Source organism: Phyllostomus discolor, chromosome 8, assembly GCF_004126475.2.
Source record: "Phyllostomus discolor isolate MPI-MPIP mPhyDis1 chromosome 8, mPhyDis1.pri.v3, whole genome shotgun sequence".
Lineage (NCBI taxonomy): Eukaryota > Metazoa > Chordata > Mammalia > Chiroptera > Phyllostomidae > Phyllostomus > Phyllostomus discolor.
The window spans coordinates 64105232-64126015 of record NC_040910.2 but is presented as its reverse complement, the minus strand read 5'-3'; the positions used below and the strand labels follow the sequence as shown (position 1 = coordinate 64126015).

General features: G+C 42.3%; 1 pseudogene; it reads right to left on the bottom strand.

Annotated features, from left to right (window-relative positions):
• Window positions 1–1479: 1479 nt before the first annotated feature.
• Window positions 1480–2685, bottom strand: LOC114515388 (annotated as a pseudogene).
• Between the last annotated feature and the right edge of the window lie 18099 nt (window positions 2686–20784).

Here is a 20784-nt window from a genome sequence, read left to right as displayed (position 1 = left end):
CCTCGGCAGTCTGCCTTTGACCTCCATGAAGACATGTGACATCTATATGATTCTACTCTGTTCATAATGTTTCCTCAGCCACTGCTCCCTGAGCCAAGACATTCAACTTGAAAAACAGTATTGTTTTCCCTCTTGGTCATTTAAGTCAAGGGAAATTTTGTGTGGTGATACATAAATCCCAGGGAACCAGAAAGTTTGGTTTGAAAAGTTCCCTAAAGTGTGGGTGTGTCCATAAAATAAGCCTGAAGTCTTCACTGGAGACCGTCTAGACTCACAGGTGCCCTCATTAGCAACCTTGGGCAGCTCCCTATGGGACATAGAACTTGTCAACTCAAAAATGAGTCTACAAACCAGAGTTTCCAGAGTTGCTAGAGAACATCAGGTTTCAACTCAGTTGAGGACAACTCTTGCATGATCCAAACCCCTCTGATAAAGTCACTACAATGTGTCCCAAATGAACTAGCTCTTCTCTTTGAGAAATCTTTCTCTGATGTTTTACTCAACCCATCAATAATCATCTTTTTTCTGAAGGTTTTTGTTTGTTTGTTTGTTTGTTTAATATGCCTGAAAAGAATGCATATGCAAAGAATTGACACATAGAAAGCATTGGTTCAACACTAATGAATCTACTAGAATGAGGACTTGGGGAAGGTGGAGATTGCCTAAACATTTAAAAAAATTGAAAACTGCAACAAAAATAAGCTGATAAAATCCCTATTAACACTTATGCAGAGTCTTCATAAGACTCTGTCCATGATTTTTTTTAACTAGAGAGCCTCAGCTGGCTGCTATAGGGTTCCTAATGCAAAATGGAAATTAGGAGACTCCCCTGCCTGGTCCTCATGTTGTTAAATGTTCTCTCCACCCCCACCCCACCCCTGCTTTCATCATGAAACAGGTCTCCATCCTCATAACTTAAAAGGGTATGTGCATCATTCCAGAGATGTCTATCTTCTAGCACCACACCTCAAAATACCAGGTCTTCAGCTGTGGTCTAGAACACCGTATCATGCACTGGTAAGCTGCACATCTATGCTAATCATATAAGACCATGACTGACAAGGACAAAATATTGTTTTTTAAAAAATTATGTACTCGACCCATTTGGTATTTTTCAAGAGGTACAATACTTTTCTTCATTTATCAATGAAAGAAGTTAGAAATTAACTTCAAAAAAATCAGCAAATGGCTAACAAATATCCGTGGAAGTCCGTGGCATTTATAGTACCTCCTAGAGAAGAGTGGGGGGAGGGGGCAAGATAGTTCCACCCACTTTCATGAGTTTCATCAAACATTGAACCTACTCAAGGGTGAAGAGAAAAGGCAACTTTCAAAAAGGACTGTGTCATTAAATGAGGCATTTACTACCCTAAGGGCACCAGGCAGGGAACATGCTTTGTAAACTAGGTCTAGGAAGCTGAATGTAGAATCACTCCAAGCCCCTCCTTTAAAGGGCTGTTCAATGGTTAATGAATTTCTAAAAGATGACTAAATAAAAACAAATCCCACACACACTCTCCTGCCAAAAAAAAAATAAAGAAAAACCAAAACTAGATGTCCCAGATCACTCCCGAGTGGAACTCAGGAGCAGCTTCGACCACCCAAATCAGTCTGTTGCAGAGTCATCAGAAGCATGTCTGGCTTTTGAACAAACAAACAAAAACATTTTTGAAACAACAGATTAAAAACTAGTACTGGTCACTTTTATGACAATACACAATTATTCAAAAATAACTAGTATTGAGAGGGGGATAGGGACCCTACTTATGGCCCTTGTTTCACATGAGTGCTATGGGTAGGTGCAGGGTATTTGTCATTATTGAAGAAAACTTTAATTTTTAATCTTCATTTTGATTTAAATATTGCTTTTAGTATGATGCTGACACCACTGTGCAGAAAGGGCTCTGGAGAGATGCTCAAGCAGCATACACCTGTGGCCCTTCTGTGGTCTGGAGACTCCAGGGCAGCCAATACTGCTTCATCAAACACATTCTCTAGGCCTTGCTGTGTGAGTGCAGAACATGCCACACACTTGGCAGCCTTCAGGTCATGGGCCAGCTTTTCAGCAGTCTCTGGAGTGATAGGTTTCTGTTTTTTCTTGGCAAGTTTCTCAAGAGCTGAGGGGTCAGCTCCGAGATCAATTTGGGTCCCAACAGGCAAGAAAGGAGCCTTTGGACAGTGCTGAGTTATCTCAGGCACTGACTTGTCTTTCACATTTTCAGATGAGGTTGGAGAGACCACTGGAAAACAGACTAGAAATATATCTGCTTGTGGCTAACTCAGTGATTGTAGTCTGCCATAACCCTCTTCTCCTCAAGTATCAAAAAGTCCAGGAGTACACAGCTCTCCAGCAATCATAACTGTGACTGCATCGTTGTCAAACACAGTTGGTACACAGTCAGATGGAAATTTGTTCATGTGCAGGATATTAGGAGATATGTTTTACTAATGGCACCATCACCCACAACAATGCACTTAATTGTCTGCATTGCTGAAACAGTTTTCTATTCACTTTAGATATTTCAAATCTGATGATAATCCTAGCTTCTCTGCCGAGGTGTGGGCAGCACTGAATAATTATTTCATGAGCGCCTATGTGTCAGTGTAGCAATGCCACTGACTCTAACTCCTCCTCCTCATGAAGAAAATTACTTGCCTAGGACCCTTCCACAATCATCAAAATATTCATTGAAAATGATGCTACAAATAGTGTATTGAGATGGAAAGATGGAAGGAGTTACAAAATAGTATTCATTTAATGCCATTTTTGTAAATACATAGTATGTGTTTAATCCCACTTGTGTAAATGTATTTTTATAGATAAACAAGTATATAGACAGATAGATATTCATGTGTATATTTGAATACAACAAATTTGAGAGGATATGTACAAAAACATCCATAGTGCTCTCTAAGTAGTAGAATAAGTTTTTTTTCTTTTAGCTTCTCTGTATATTTTCTAGGGAAATGTATTGTATGTGACATAAAAAAAAAAAAAAAACTATGTTGCAAAGGAAACCTTGGCAGTGAGAGTAGCCAGTAGCAGAGGTTGTGGAATTGACAGAATTGATGCATGTGTGTGTGTGGTTTGGAAAGTGCAGAGTTCTGAATGAAATCATGGGCATTTCTACACAGACATTTCAGGACTACACAAAGAAAAATGTAAATTTTGTATTTTTCCAAAGTGACTGGGATTAACAGGTATACGCAGTTGACCATTCAACAGCATGGATGTAAAATGTGTGGGTCCACTTTATACACAGTTGTTTTTCAAGAAATACTATAAATATATTTTTCTTCCTTATGATTTTCTTAATAACATTTTATTTTTTGCTAGCTTACCTTATTGTAAGAATACAGAATATAATGCATATAACATGCAAAATATGTGTTAATCAATAGTTTATGTTATTGGTAAGGCTTCCAGTCAACAGTAGGCTATTAGTAGTTAATTTAGGGGGGCATCAAAAGTTTTATATGGATTTTCAACTGTATAGGAGGTCAATTCCCCAAACTCCATGTTGTTCCAGGGTCAACTGTACACCTGTGTGTTTGTGTATACTTATTAAATACGTGATTACCAAGGGGTCTTTATGATGACTAGAGTTGTCAATATTTATATTAATATGTATTAGTGCATGAATCTTAGCCCTTACACTGGCCTTAATGATAATGAATCCCATTGCTTATACCATATCCACTAATCAACATAAATTTAGGTGTACTATTTATACTAGCCATATCAGGCCTAGCTGTTTAGTCTATTTTCTGATTAGGATGAGCTTCAAATTCAAAATGTGTCTTAATCGGTGCACTCTGAGAAGCAGCAGAGTAGTTTCATATGAAGTAACTCTAGTAATTATTCTATTATCAATACTATCATTCACATATATATTAAATGATATCTTTGCAACTCCCTCTTGGAAAATGAGGAAGGACTCTTCTCTGGCGCTTCCTTTGTTTTTCTGTTTGGGTCAAAGGCTAGAGAAGAGAGTAGGAAAAAGCTAAGAGAGCTAATTTGATCAACTAAAAAACAGTATAACTTCACCAATGCTGGGAGGCGGGGGTGACAATACACAAAATGGGGAAGGAAGTTACAAGATCATGAAGAAAAGGGTGGGAGAAGCAGGGAGGAACTGGTGCAGCAGGATTGTTTTAGAAAAAAGTGAAAGGAGAGTGAGAGAGATTTGAGCAGCTGAAGGAGAGAAGGGAGGTGGAGAGACGGGCAGGCAACATTAACTACAAAAAACTGCGCAGCCTAACACATTTGCTTCACCCCACCCCCAACAAGAAAACCTTCAGTAAAGAGTTGCATTAACTTCTCAGTTTGGGGCTCCAGTTTGTATATGGCATGTACTAGTTGTCAGATCAGGACTCCCTTTGTCTTGCTGGAAGGAGAATCCAATCACCTGGGAAGGTGAGGGGAGGCCCTGAGACAGAGGGGAGCAGCCAGGCTGTCTGTGCTGGTCAGCACAGGTCAGCTGCCATCAGTAGCCCCTCAGCCCCATGCCCCAGTGACTCTTGCACCCCCCACAGAAGCCCCAGTCTCAGCATGTCACTGTTCTGGCCACAGGCTGCTGAAACAAAGTCCTGCAAACCGGTGCCTTTAATAAGAGAAATGCATCATCTCACAGCTCTGGAGGCTGAAGTCCAAAATCAAGGTGTTGTCAGGGCTGGTCCTTTCTGAGGGCTCTGAGGGAGAGCCTGCTCCCTGCTCCTGTCCTTCCCTTGTGGACAGCTGTCTTCATCTTCATGTGGCCTTCTGTGTGTCCTGTGTCCAAATTTTCCCTTCTTATATGTGCCTTAGTCATACTGGATGAGGGCCCACCCTAATGACCTTATTTTAACTTGATCACCTTTGTAAAGGTCCTATATACAAATAAGGTGACACTCCGAGGTATCAGGGACTAGTTAGGACTTCAGTGCTTAAGTTTGGGACTTGGGAAGACACAACTCAACCTCTAACACCCACTGACAGCCCGAGGCCCATGCAGGCCTGCATCTTGGAGGTCACTCTGGAGGAAGAAACCCCTCCCCTTTCCCTCCACACTCATGGCCAAGCTGTCCCTTCCTTGTCTCCTCATAGCACCTTGCAAAAATTCCTCAGAACTCTGGCTTGGTGGTCTCACCCTTTCCTGTTCTCAGCCAGGACACAGGATAGTTTTTTCCTATGCTGCTGTGTCTCTGGTGAATTCAACGGCGACAGGAGAGAGGCAAACCTCAAAATCAGACTCAAATCCCCCTGTGAAGAGAGAGCTGCCCCATGTTTTGAGGCTCGCAGGTTTACAACCATCCTGAAGTGGGGAGGTGTCTGAGAAAGGGCTGGATAGTTCCGTGCTCCTGCCCCAGCCATGCCTGGAACACACTTGGGACTTAGCCTCATTTCCAGGGGCTCCTCAAGCCCTTCTGGGGGTGCATCTGCTCCTCAAAGCCTGGATTCCCTGCCACAGATGCCAGGGAGGATCTGGAGCTGAAGAGACTGGGGAGCCAAGGGCATGTTCAGGCCACATGGAGTCACTTGGGAAAGGCTGAGGTAAAGGTGAACAACTGGACAAAGGGGCACAGAGAGGCATTACCTGAGGAAAGTGGCGAGGAAGGGATGGATCTCTGGGAGGGATCTGTTGCGTGGAGAGGCACAAGTGCTCCACCTCCTCTGGTTAGGCAGGTGGAGCACATGGTTTGCCTTGAAACCCAAACTCCTGGCATGGAACACGGCAGAATGCTGCTTGTGAGAGTAGCAATTTACACTTGAATCATGTCCTAAAGATTCATAATTGTAAATCTTCTTCAAACTAATGGTTTTCTTTCTGAGGACCCAGGCATGACAAGATTTCACACACAGGCTCCTGTGGAAGGAGAGAGAGGAACAGACTTCAGAGCACTGTTGCAGCCTCTGCCCCAGCCTCCTCCTGGGCTCCAGGCAGGCTCCCCAGTACAGTTTCCCTGGGGAATGGTGTAATGGCTACAAAAGTCTGCACACACACACACACACACACACACACATACACACACTGCTGGTTGAGAGAAGGAGTTTTATGTGCATATACAGTTACTCAATGTATAGACATTCAATTAACCTATGCTCTCTTTTCAGGATCACATCTTCTACAAGCTGACATGGAAGTCTATAATTTATTTCTGATGAGAAAGATTATCTTCAACACAACAAGGGACAAATTCTAAGTTGAAAGGAGCGCTCTTTCCAGGGAAGATATGCCAGCATCAAGAATATGAAACTGTCAGGAGCAGATCAACCTTTAACTTGGATGCTCTTGGTGGGTCCTGTGTGTACCAAATTAGCATTTCAAAATTAAGCCAATGGAGAGGACCAGCTCTTCTTCCCCAAGGAGGCCACAAGAGGGACTATTTCTAGTCCCAGGGGCAGCCAAAATCTTCTGCAGATCCAGCTGCCTCTGTGGGAAGCCACCTTTGGGGAGAGAAACATCTGAGCTGGTGAGACTGCCAGTCTTCCTGGGCTTCACATTCCTCCTCTGAAGGAAGCACATTGTGGGGCCATTTTCCTGATATTCCCATCCTGGGGACTAAAAATTCTTACACTTGGGCACAGGGTGCCATAAGCAGAGTGGCTGGAAGAAGAGACATCAGGTGATAGCCTGCTCTATGACCCACCTTAATTCCGTTCCCCAGTCTCAGTGGGGCACCTTCTCCATGGGAAGCACTGTGCTCAGGGGCAGGGGGTTTGTTAGGGCATGGTGCACAGAGGAGGAAGGAGTGGCCCTTCCTTTGGGAGCTTTCAGGACAGCTGGGGAGAGAGAATCTTAGGCACAGATGATTACAGGTCCTTTCGAAATGGAAAATGCCATCCAAAAGGTGCACCACTCTAGTCCCAGGGGCACCACAATGAGGCAGGATCCAGTCTGGAAGAATGGGGAGGCTTTCGGGTGCACCTGGCAAACTCACCTGCATTCTATCACAGGACTTGCTCTTTCTGGATTCTTGGCCTATAAATTCCTCTAGCCATCACAAATGCACTTTTGCAGGAAAGTAGAATTTCAGTGTTAGAAACAACCCTCAAATCCATTAATCTTAGCACTGGCCTCATGCTGGAGCCCAGCAGGGATGGAATGACATTTTTTTCTTTTTGGTCACCCTCCAGATGGGTACTCATTACCTGTGGTCAGGGGTTGGGACTACCTGAGCACCACTGAGAGGCACCTGGATTGTAGAGCCTGCTTCTGGCATTAGGCAGTGGGAAAGCCCGGGGAATAATGCTCCCTATTTGTTTGGCATGGCCAGGACCCCAAGCCCAGGGATTCAGGGCCTCAGTTTGCATCTCATATGCTGTAACCTGAACACAGCTCCTCTAGCACAGCATGCACCACTCCAGGCAGCCAGCCCACCCTAGAGCAGAGCGCAGCCTGCCCTCCACAGTCTGCTCCCCCTCTAACCATGGAGTCTATGGTAGGCTGAGCTTTGGTAGGGCTCCGGCCTGGCAACCCAACTTAGCCTGTGCATTGTGCTTTATTTAGACTTGCCACTCACCTTGCTTTGGAAAGTTCTAATATCACTGACATCTCTTTATTTCTGCCATGGCCCAGGGGTTCCAGTTCCCACTTCCAAATGCATCCAAAGTTCTTATGAGCATAGGATCCATGTCTCTACTGAGTTTCTCCCTGTGAAATCACATTATTCATATTATTGTCAGCTTCAGTCCCAAGTCACCTCCAGTGTGTTTTTCAACCCCCCTACCCACTACTGACTCCCCACCAACCCTCACCTTTTCTCAACTTCAATGGCCCTTATGGCCTGCACCTCACCAGGGAATACACCCCATCACACCCTGCCTCCTGCTGGCTCCCACACTTTCCTCTCTGCCACCTCCTCCCAGTTAGCATGCATCTGAAGGGTTTTGTCTCATTTGCCTCTGAACTCCTTTGAAGCACATAGTAAGATTCAGTGAAAAAAATGAATACCATTTAAGCCCTGCCTTCAAAAAAATCTCATAATCAATCTCATAATCTATGGGGTAGGAGGGCAGGGAAATTATTACAAATCCTCGCCAACAAGCAGGAGTGTGTGCAAGAGACAGAGGCGACCCAAAGTTGATAATTATGACTCCTCAGGACACATTTGAGTGATTGATAAACAAGAGATGCACACAGTTGGTTTCTTCTTTCTCTGCTTATTTGCCATTACATCCAAAGACTAAGTCAACTTCTTCCCTGCAACACTACCTCTTGGTTTCACACTAAATAAAGCAAGGAGGAGTGTTACCATGACATCATGACAATTGCATTGGTACAATGATTTATAGTCTTTAGAGAATTCTGTGAACAAAGCATTTTTATAGGCCAGTTGTAGGCTGGATGGCTTTTGCGGCTCCTTCTACATTAAACCCCATGTTTGATGGAAGATATTTCAAGTGACTTTCCTGAGTTCCCAAAGTCAGGTAGACATGGAACTGGAACTACACACTGCCCCATGGCAAAGCCACTCTGCCAGCTGTGTCTCCTTTTTCACCCTCTCATGGAGCTACCCTCTCTTTATAGCTCCCTTCAGATGATCTATTGGGCAGGATCCTGGCTTTCAAAACAATGCTATGGCAGGTCATAATGAGACCCAACTTACCTAGTGATGACAGATTACCTGTCAAGAAGCCTTTATAACCGTGAATATCATCTTTCCAACCTGGGCCTGGAGGTTCTCCAAACCAGTTGCCCCTGATCAGCAGTCCCCTCCCTGTAAGGTTTTCTCCTGCTCCCACAAGAGTTAAAGCCTGTCCTGATTAGGTTTAATTGCCATACTAGTGAAGATGTTTCCTCCATTTAAGAAATCAGAGAGCCTATTTTGGGGTACATTGATTTCTTTAGGGGCCAATTCTAAGATTTCTATGTCAATAGGAGTATAATAGCAGTATTCATGTTGTGAAATGGATTCTTCAGAACAACAGCAACAACAATCCTGATCAGTAGTGTTTGCTGATTTCTATGGCGCAAATACTCCCACCATACTCAATTTCAAACTGCCAAGGCGATGGCATCATGGAGCTGGCAAGCTGCCACTGCACATGGTGTTGGAAAGCAATGTGCACCCTTGGCTCTTAATAAGCTAGTAAAAGTGACTGCTGCAGCCACCACATTTGCTGAGATTTTTCTATGAGCCAGGCACCTTTTTAGTCTCACTAAATCCAAGCACTTCACTATGATTTATCCATAAAAATAAAAGTAATAGAAATGCTTATCTCACAGGTTTTGTAAGGATCAAATGAAGTAATACATGCAAAGTGACCTTGAGTAAGCAGTGCCTGGCACATAGTAAACACACAATAAACAAACAGAACCAGAACTGTCATTATTTCTACATGTTTCTACATTTCTACATATGTTATCTCATTTACTCTTCTCAGCAGCCCGATGAAGCAGCTGTCCCTCAGACAGCTGGCAGGGGCCCCTGCTTGGTGAACATGTGTGTGGTTAGAGCTAAGGACATTGTGTACACCCTGCTGGTCTACTCAGAAGGCAGTGTTACACATTCATCTTTTGGCCCCAACCTCCAATTTACCAGACTTCCCTGAGGACAAATGTGATGGTTAATTTTGTGTGTCCACTTGGCTTGGCTGAGGAATGCCAGAGAGTTGGTAAAATATTATTTCTGGGTGTGTCTGTGAGGGTGTTTCTGGAAGACATTAACATTTGAATCCATAGACCGAGCACAGAAGATCGCCCTCCCCAGTGTGGATGGGCCTCATTTAGCACATAAGGGACTGGATACAACAAAAAGGCCAAGGGAGGGCTGATTTTCTCTCTCTCTCCTTGAGCTGAGACATACATCTTCTCTTGCACTTGGATATTACCACTCCCGGTTCTCTGGTTTGGAGACTCAGACCGGGACTTAGACCTTCACTCTCCTGATTCTCATCTGAATTATACCACCACCTTCCTGATATTTCAGCTTTTAGAGGACAGATTGCAGGTCTTCTTGGTCTCTACAATGGCATGAGCCAATTCCTGTAACAAATATCCTCTTCTGTATCTCTATATATGCTCCCCGGGTCCTGTTTCTCTAGAAACCCTGACTAATACAATGACAAATTGGGGAACTCTGAGAAGAAGAGGCACATGAAGAGAACTCTGGCAACAGATAAGGGCATTTTAACTGCAAAAAACAACACAAACTGAATGAGAGAACTGGGCAGAAGTAACCTCAGATGGTTAGCTAGAGCCAACAAGTGGGCCAGCTAGAGCCCCCTGGGGTGGCTTCAGCACCAGCACCCATGGGGCCATATCACACATCAAGCCACTTACAGGTGCATCGGCCCATCTTGCCCCACCACTGGGGCAGGTCCTGCAAAACACCTGTCAAGTGAACTGGACACCGAACTACCCAAGAGGGCTCTGAGGTAGTGTTGAAAGCAGGTGGCTTCCTTCTCACTTGATCAATACTTATTCATTCCAATCGGAACATCCTCTTTCTCCTCACCTGTCTTTCTTCATTTCAGACACATGTGAGCATGATTTTTGAGAAAGGGATGCAAGGGTGCTTTGTTGGCATGTGTGTGAAGATGAGGTGGGCTCACCTTGGCCTGTAAGTGCCAAGTTCTGGGGATCTTCATTTCCTGTTCATGAGGTGTGAGTGATTCTGCCACAGTAGGTGCTTGAGGGAGGGGACCCTGAGTGCTCATGACTGCCCAGGCCAAGTCAGGGTTGGGCTGGGTGGGGGTGAGCCTGGGGTTGTCTTAGAACTGCTTCTCTGAGGAATGAAGCTTGGCAACCTGGGCTCCCCACACACTCAGAGACAGCTGAGGCTGTAGACAGCACCCTAACCAAGCTGCTCAGGGCAGGGGTGCACAATGGGGGCTTTTTCCTGTAGAATACAGGAATATTCCATGAGAAAGAAACTGAGGAGAAAAAAATGTCTAAATATCTGTTTTTGCCTCCTACGCCTCACCCACTCAAAACATTAACTTCATACCAAGCTCCCACTAATCGGTGTCCAGCAACTTGAGGCAGGCAGCCCCCAAAGCATCGGGAAGGGATGGAGGGAAGCCGAGTCCATGATAGTTCGGGCTGGATGTCACAGCCCCACTGTCTTAGCCCTGGCTTCATGCTTCCAGCATGTCTTAAATATTTGATGAAAATGTTTGCACCGGTCTTTTCCAAGAGTTCCAAAGGTGGAAATGTTTTTCCTGCTTGTATTTTCTTTATATTTTGTTATTTTTTTTTTGGTAAGTAGAAAGAGTATACCTTCAGACTGCTATATTAATTAGTAATTTCAAGTTTCTACCCTTTCTCTCATACCTACTACAGATAACCCAAGTCAGAGCACAACTGCAACAGTTTCAGCTACAGGCAGGTTTGTAACTTTGGGGAAGTGAAGAAAGACAATTAGCTTTTGTCTTACTTTCCCCCTGTTATAACGTTTGACCTTTCAGCAGGAGAATGAGATTTGTTCCTTTACAGGATCAAGGAGCCTACCTACATTCCTCTCCTGATAACCATTCTGATCACCTAAGAGAAAAAAGGGCAACGGTGCTACCTAAAAATTGATTTCATTCACACCAAGAGGCTCAGAGGCAATTAAGAAAAATTTCAAAAAGGCCCTCTGGGCTTACTATTATCAGATAGCAAAGGAGATTTTAAAGCTACATTAATGAAAACGATTTGATTCTGGTGGATAAACAGATCAATGAGCCAAAATAAAGAGTCCCAAAAGAGATAAGAAAACAGAATAATTTAATACATAAGAAGGGAAAATTTCCAGTCATTGAGGAAAAAGTGGAAAAATATTGTTGAAAAAACTGGCTAACCATAGGGAGAAAAGTTAAACTGAATCCTCATATCCTTAAAAATTAATTACATGTAAAATTATATTTTAAAAAAACTAAAAAATACCAGAAAGGAACATGAGGTAATACTTTCATATAGTCTTAGGAGAGAAAAAAGCTATTCTAGTTAAGAAAATACTCAGATGCCATAAATAAAAATATCGATGAGGTTAACTATGTAAATATTTAAAATGTCATCCATACCAAAATTACTAAAATGGTATTAAAATACAAATGAAAAGGTGGGAAAATATTTGAAAGACAGGTTATGGACAAAGCACTAACATATGAAAGGCTTAAAATAAAAAATAGGGTGTGTACCAGACAGAATGGCGATCATAAACAAAGCAACAAACAACAAGTGTTGGAGAGGTTGTGGAGAAAAGGGGACCCTAGTACACTGCTGGTGGGACTGCAGACTGGTACAACCACTATGGAAAGCAGTATGGAACTTCCTCAGAAAACTAAATATGGATCTGCCTTTTGACCCAGCAATTCCACTGCTGGGACTCTATCCTAAGAATACTAAAACACCAATTCAAAAGAACCTATGCATCCCAATGTTCATAACAGCACAATTTACAATAGCTAGATGCTGGAAGCAACCAAGATGCCCATCAGTAAATGGATGGATCAAAAACTATGGTACATTTACACAATGGAATTCTATGCAGCAGAAAGAAAGAAGGAGCTCCTACCCTATGCAACAGCGCGGATGGAGCTGGAAAACATTATGCTTAGAGAAACAAGCCAGTCAGTGAAAGACAAATACCATATGATCTCACCTTTAACAGGAACCTAAATAACAAAACACAGAAACAAGCAAAATATAACCAAAGACACTGAAATAGAGGACAGGCTGACAGTGACCGGAGGGGAGAGAAGAGGGAATTTAAGGGGACAGTGGGAAGGGTTCACAGGAACAAACTTAAAGGACACATGGTCATAAACTAAGGGGAGGGTGGTAATGGGAGGGAAGTGGGGAGGGTGGGAGGGGGGATTGGACTGGGAGTAAAAAGGAGAAAACTGTATTTGAACAATGATTAAAATAAAAAAATTAAAAAGAAGTGTGTTTTAAAAAATCATAAAAAAATAGGGTGTGTAAACCACAAGTGAAAGGACAGCTCAATTTTTTTAACAAGCAAAACATATAAATAAGTCATTAACAGAAAGAACAAAGCCAGAGAGCAAGAGAAAGAAATAAAAATGGTACATAAAATGCAAAGAAAAAAAAACAAATTAAAATCTATAAAATGTATTACCACAAAGATGGATAAAGATTAAAAAGTTTGCTCATGCATGGCATTGATTAAGATGTGGGGAAACAACGGGAGGGGGAACATAAATAGGAGTGACCTTTTCCAAGGGCAGCTTGGTGGTATCTGTCCAAACAAGAACGTACATATGTACCAACTGCACATGCAGGAACTCATCTTGCAGGTGCACGGCCCCATATATGAACAAAGACATCAGGCACTCCCAACCATTGTCTGCAATGGCTAAAGACTGGGAACCATTGAAATGTTCACCAAAAGGAGACTGGCTAAATACATGATGAATACTCACACAATAGCAACCCTAAAAGGGTGCAATGATTCTATATGTTCTAAGAAGAATAATCTCCAAGATTGCTAAATTGAAAAAGTAAGAGGCAGAACAACATGTGTGTCACACAACATGAGCGTGTGTGCAGGCACACACTTGGACATTCATTCAACAAAGATGTGCCGAGCAGCCACCATGTGCCAGGAACAGGTCTAAGCCCTGTGATCACAGCAGTGAAAAACAGACGAAAACTCTGCCTTCAAGAGCTTTTATTCTCATAAAAGAAAAGCAATAATCAATAAGTAGAGTATGTGGTGTGCCACAATAACCAATGGTTGTTGGTGTCAATTCAACACCAATAGGAATCCCCAATTTGGGGTGCAGTGAAGAAGGAAATTTTATTCAGTGCCAAACAGCTTGATTGTAATCTAGCATGGCTGTGAAAACAACATAGCTGTGAGGTGGCCAGGGCCAGGCCCCTTTTTGGGGAGACAACTCTGGTCTGCTCTACTCTGGCAAGACATCTTCAGTGATTTGGCTCAGCCAGGGTGACATGCTCAGCAGTCTTGGTAGAAAAAGAAAATGCACTCACAAGGCCGAGGGAAGCAGGTTTATATCGACAGAAGTCCCCACCCCTGCTCCCTGATTTGTCCATCCTTATGCAAATGAAGACTCCAAATCCTCTCAGTGTGATTGGTCCAAAAGACTGTCTTTATTGGCGAGAATAGAGCTGCTCTGATTGGTCAAAATATGCAGCTCTGATTATATGGGGAAAGCCTCAGTCTTATTGGTTGAAATAGGATTCCAGGAACTCCATTAGAAGGGTTGCCTCAGAGGGCAAAAACACAGTGCAGGCAGGCAAGTTCAGTGCAGAGGCAAGCAGTTCAGTGTGGCTTCTCCCTGAAAGTGTAGTTGGTATGGGAGGCCCCTATGTAGTAATGGCTGCTAGACTATTTTTTTAAATCTGAATCCAGTTACCCACCTGGAGTCCTGCTTTGTAGATATATTCTTTCTCAGTATTCATAGCCACATGGTAGAAAGATATAAGAAAAATGAAGAAGGGGGATGGGTGAAAAAGGTGAAGGGAAATATAGTCAATAATATTATGATAAGTTTGCACAGTGACAGATGGTTACTAGAATTAGTGGAGTGATTACATTGAAAGATACAGAAATGTCAAACTAATAATATGTTGGACACCTCAAATTCATATAATATTGTATGCCAACTATACTTAAATTTTTTAAAACATTAAATAAGAGACTTGTGGACTTACCATGAAGATGGCAGCATAGGTAAACGTGGTACTTGTATCCTCTCACAACCACATTAAAATCACAGCTGAACTACAGAACAACCATAATTTAGAACCACCTGCAATCTCTCTGAATGAACATCCTACAAATAACAATTTTAAAGAAGCCATATTGAGACTTCCAGGGATGTGAAACAGGCTGGTTCCACACGCACATGTGGCAGATAAAAATCTGGAGTGATATCTCAGCTGTAGAGGTCCCCCCTGAGGAGTGAGGGGTCCCAGCCCCACACCAGTTCCCCCAGCCCAAGGTTCCAGGGCCAGGAAGAGAAGTCCCCATAACTTCTGGCTATAAAAATCAGCAGGGATTATGGCTGAGTGAGACAGAAGGCTACTGGAGTCCCAGGCAGTTCCTCACAAAGGGCCCATACATGGATTTACTTGGATTCACTACCTCTGAGCTCTAGCACTGGGGCAGCTGCTTGAAATGCACCAGAAATATGGAAAGGAACTGAATTGTCTGGCATCAGAGTGAGAGATGGAGGGAAAACTTTGCCCCAGACAGAAGTGTTGGTATAGGCCATTGTTCCTTTGATGAGCCCTCCCCCCACAGAATGGCAGACAGGGGCCACATAAAAGTCTCCATCAACCTGGCTGTCACTGGTGATTCCCTGAGACCCCACCATACCCAGCTTGTAGGGTCACTCAAGCTGTCCAGTGGTGTTTGCATACAAATGCCCTGTATTGGCCCGTGCTTTAGATTTTTGTAAAATCTCTCAAACAAGCAGCATTTAGTCTCAATGTGCCCTGTACCTCTCACTAAGTGGCCCCAGACCTGCACTAGCAGTAATTGGCCTTGGTTCATAGCCTGGCTCTGCCTGGGCACCTCCAAACCTAGTACAAGTAACGACTATCTGCACATTGTTTTGTAGTTCATGCTGGTTGGCCCCAAGCAGAACACAGATGATGAGTGACCTTGGCCTGCATCTCCTAGGAGAACCCAGAACCAGTGCACCCAGTGAACAGCTTCAAACCACATTGGAGTACCACCACCCAACAAAACTCCACAAGCAACACACTGAAGGGGCAGTCTCAGTGGGCACCAGAGCCCCACTGAAGTAAGTTCTGCTTTGTGGGGTGGGCCCTTGCACAGCTGATCTTCCACAGTGGTTGGATGTGGGTGGTCAGTGGTCAGTGGTCATAGCCAGTCCTTGCAGCTGATTGGCCTGAGGGGGTAAATCCCTACCTTTGACATGCCAACAACAATCAAGGTTCAACAACAACAGGCAGATGTTCACAGCTCACATGTGGGTGTACCTCAAGTACCGAGGATGGGTGATAGGGGAGGCTGTGCTACTGGACCCTGCAGTACACCTACTACATTAGGCTACTCTACCAAGACACAGAGTCAAAGCACCTTTACCTAATACACAGAAACAAACACAGGGAAACTGCCCAAATGAAGAGATAAAAAAACATGTCTGAAATGAAAGAACAGGACAAACCTCCAGAAAAAGAACTAAATAAAATGGAGACAAACAATCTTCTAGATGAAAAGTTTAAGGGTATAAGGATGTTCAATGAACTTAGTGAGAACTTCAAGAGCATAAAAAAGGACTAGTCAGAAATGAAGGATACTCTAACTGAAGTGAAGAATAATTTACAGGGACTCAACAGTAAAGTGGATGAAGCTGAGAATCAGATCAGCAATTGGGAATACAAAGAAGCAAAACACATCCAATCAGAACAACAAAAAAGAACAAAGAATCCAAAGAAATTAGAATAGTGTAAGGAGCCTTTGAGACAACTTCAAGTGTGCCAATATTGTATCATAGGGGGACTGGAAGGAGAAGACAGAGAACAAGAAATTAAGAACCTACTTGAAAAAATGACAGGAAACTTCCATAACCTGGTGAAAGAAATAGTTATACAAGTACAGAAGGTGGAGAGTCCCAAACAAAATGAACCCAAAGAGGTCCATACCAAGATACATCAATAATATCAAAATACCAAAAGTTAAAAATAAAGAGAGACACTTAAAAGCAGCAAGAGAAAAGCAGTTAGTTACCTACAAGGGAGCTCCCATAAAACTGTCAGTTGATTTCTCAACAGAAACTTTGTAGGCCAGAAAAAAGCTAAAGAAGTTCATCCAGTTGTGATACCAATCCAGTATCACAAAAAAAAATGTTAAAGGGTCTTCTTTAAGAAGAAAAAAAAATATGAACAATAAAGTGCAATGAATGCATATCTATCAACAATTGAATCTAAAAAAAATAAACTTCATTTATTTGAAGAACAGAAACCAACTCATAGATACAGAGAACATTTTGACAATTGCCAGATGAGAAGGAGGTTAGCGGGCTGAGTGAAAAAGATGAAGCAATTAAAAAGTACAAATTGGTAGTTACAGAATAGTCACAGAGATATAAAGTACAGCATGGGGAATATAGTCAACAATATTCTAATAACTACCATATTTTTCAGACCATAAGACACACCTAGGTTTTAGAGGAAGAAATAGGAAAAACATTTTTGAAGCAAAAAATGTGGTAAAATATTTAATAACAGAAATAACATAATATTTCACCAATGTAAATGTAAACAGAACTCAACAGCAGCATTAACAACCATTATTCCTCCCAAATTGGTGGGGGGAGGGTACGTCTTATAGTCTGAAAAAAATATAGTATATATTGTGTCAGGTGGGTGCAAGACTTATCAAGATGGTCACTTAGTAAGTTATATAATGTCTAATCACTGGGGTGTGTACCTAAAACTAATATAATAACCTATGCCAACTGTAAGTAAAAAATTTAAAAAGAATTTAAATAAAAATATATAAAAGTCAAATTTTACTACCACATATAAAATATTACTGGAGCACAGTCTCATGCAACCATTTATGTGTTGTCTGAGGTGGCATTTGTGCCACTATGGGGAGCTGAGTGACTGCAACAGAGCCCATGTGGCCCACAAATCTAAAATACTGACAATCTGGCCCTTCAAAAATGTTTGCTGATCCCTGTTCTAACTGAATGCGCTTCTGAAAGAAAGAACAATATCTTATTGGTATATCTCTAGTCTCTAATGAAGTAACTCGTAATAACTGGTTGTTGTATATGACTATACCATAGAGAAAAAGCATGTTTTACTACAATAATTCAATAACAAACATAAAAAAGAACAATGTTGGTCCTCCCTGAACATGACTTGATACAGTAACTACAAATATTAATATAAAGATTTATTTATCAATAGCAGCAGTAGGAACAAATGCCATTACATAGCATCTAAGAGCCTGATACCCTTTTTAGTTGAAACCCAAAAAATGATTTTACTAAATTTTATCACTAATATACCAACCCAAAAATCAAGGTAAGGAGAGATTCTTGCCCAAGTTATTAAGTGGGAGGGAAAATTGAAAAATAAAAGAAATTGAGCTATGCAATAATTTTGTTTGGCTCTATAAAAGTGCCCCAAAATACAGTGGTTAGTCTTGGGGGAGAAGGCAGAGCTAACAATTGGGAAAGGGCCTGAGGAAGACTGCTTGATTGTAGGCAGTCTGACCTAGGTGGTGGTTACATGGCTGTGTTCAATTTGTATTAATCCATTAAGTTAAAATCCACTGGGTACCTGATTTCTAGAACTTTTAAAAACAATGTATGCACTAACATATCCTAGAGCATGTCAACTGTTTTAATTAATTCTTCCTAAAATCTAAGCTAGATCTTCTTTCTTCCAGCCTCTTAAAGGTTAAATCATATTGTATAATTTTGATATTTATACTCTTATCCAAAAATATTTAAGAGTAATTACTTTGATCTTTTTAAAAAGACTTTCAAAAAAATTCTTTAGTCTATATCCAAATACATATCTGTACATCTGTCAAAGGCAAGAAATAGTAGAAATCACTTATAGTATATAATACATATTTAAAATCTAAAATCGGAAGTTATAATTAACAGAAATTTATGAGAACATATATAATACTATTACCTCAAGTTTTACACTCTAAAACATGTAAACATGTGTTCACATTACTCAGCAACTGTATAGAGTTTGTGACCAGCCAATAATCCCCCCACTCTCAAATGTTCAAAGGTCAACCTGAAGGACTACCTGCGTGTCCTTGATCTCTAATTTAAAGAAACTGTCTGGCCCTGGACTGGTGGCTCATTTGGTTGGATGGTCATCCTGGACATCAAAACATTGCAGGTTTGACTCCTGGTCAGGGGATCAGGGCACACACTTAGGTTGTGGGTTCAATCCCTGGTTGGGGTGCATATGGGAGGTAACCAGCTGGTGTTTCTCACACTGATCCTCCCTCCCCTTTCAAATCAATAAATATATCCTCAGGTGAGAATTAAAAGAGAAAAGAAGAAAATAAAAGAAAAGAAGAAAGAGGAGGAGGAGAGGGAGAAGAAGAAGAAGGAGGAGGAGGGGGAGGAGGAGGGGGGAGGAAGAGAAGGCAAAGAAGGAGGAGAGGAAGGAGAAGAAGAGGAAGGAGAAGAAGAGGAAGAAGGAGGAGGAAGAGGAGAAGAAGAAGAAGGAGAGGGGAGGAGGAGGAAGAAGAGAAAAGAAGAAGGAGACGAGAGAAGAGAGAAGGGGAAGAAGGAGAAGAAGGAGAAAAGAAGAAGGAGAGAGAAGAAGAAGAAAGGAGGAAGAGAAGAAAAGGAGAAGAAGAGAAGAGGAAGAAGGAGGAGGAGGAAGAAGAAGAGGAAGAAGGCGTAGGGGAGGAGGAGGAAGAGGAAGAAGAAGAGAAGAAGAGGAGAAGAAGAAGAAGAAGAAGAAGAAGAAGAAGAAGAAGAAGAAGAAGAAGAAGAAGAAGAAGAAGAAGAAAGAAGAAGAAGAAGAAGAAGAAGAAGAAGAAGAAGAAGAAGAAGAAGAAGAAGAAGAAGAAGAAGAAGGAGAACCAGCAGCAGCAGCAGCAGCAACAGCTGTCCTGCCTGGGATATGTTGACTTCGACTTTCAAGCCTACCAGGACTTACATTGTCATTAGTTACTATTTGGGATTTAACAGGCTTCAGAGTTTCATAAGAAATATTCAGTCTAAATAAGCATTAGAAAAAGAAATAATGAATCAGAAAGGGAAAAATGGCATCTCCCCCCAAATTTGTGATTTTGCCTCTGTAACCAAGTAGAACTTGCATTGGAGAAAGGCTTCAGTACAGAAGGGAAAGGAAGGGAGAGAGCTCTGCACAGCAGCCAGGGAAGGAGTGGAAGCCTGGATGAAAGCCTGTGGCGTGAGGGAGGGAGAGGTGGGAGAGGGAGTGAGAACAAATCAGGCAGGCTGGAATGGTGAGTGAAAGGTCCAGAAAGGGTAGCCCAGAGACCTTGTGGGCTGTTGGAAGGGCTCTGGTTTTTTGCCAAAAGAAAATGTGACATGATCTGACTTCAGGCTTTAAGAACAGTGAAAATCTCCAAGGGATGCACATCAGCCTACTGAATGGCTGGTCTAGTGAGAGGATTGGTGGGGACCAGGCAGAGAAATGGTGGGGAGAGAATTGCTTTGCACTGTATTCCAGGCTGTTTTGTTTCTTTGGTTTCTTTAATTTTTTAAAGAGCCCTTTTGCCTCTTGTAAAACACAAAATAAACAACCTCCCCCTGAAAAGGCCCCTTGACTCTTGGGTCTTCCCCATCTCAGAGTGGCCAGAGCAGGAAGTAAGTGAACGCTGAAAATCCATCCACTCCATACAAATACGAGGCAGTATTACACAATGCGCAATCTGAGGACAGGGCAGGGAGGAGGCACTCGACAGCTCAAAGACTGCTGAAGTCAAATCAGGAGTGTTTCAACTACACTCATCAAGTACGGGGTGTTTCCCAGCTTTGAAAGAGTGAACTAGATCTTTACCTATTGGGTTCACGGATAGAGAAAAGCAAAAGAAATGTATTTTTTAAGATATCACATTTGATAAAACAATAATTTTTTAAAAAGAAAGAAAACACTTATTTAGCCATTTATACCTATGAGGCCAGGGTTGTCATGTTACATTACTGCACAGAGTTTCATTTCCACCATAGTTGATATGAAATTGCATCCCTCCTCCATCACTCTGAAGCTGTGCAGTTCTGAGCATGTGTAACTGTACAAGGGCCCCATAATATAACACTGTGCAGGACGTGGAGGGAATAAAAAGCAGGGTGAGGTAGTCACTACCCTTGCTTTGTTTCATAATTATCCTGTTTCAAGTTCA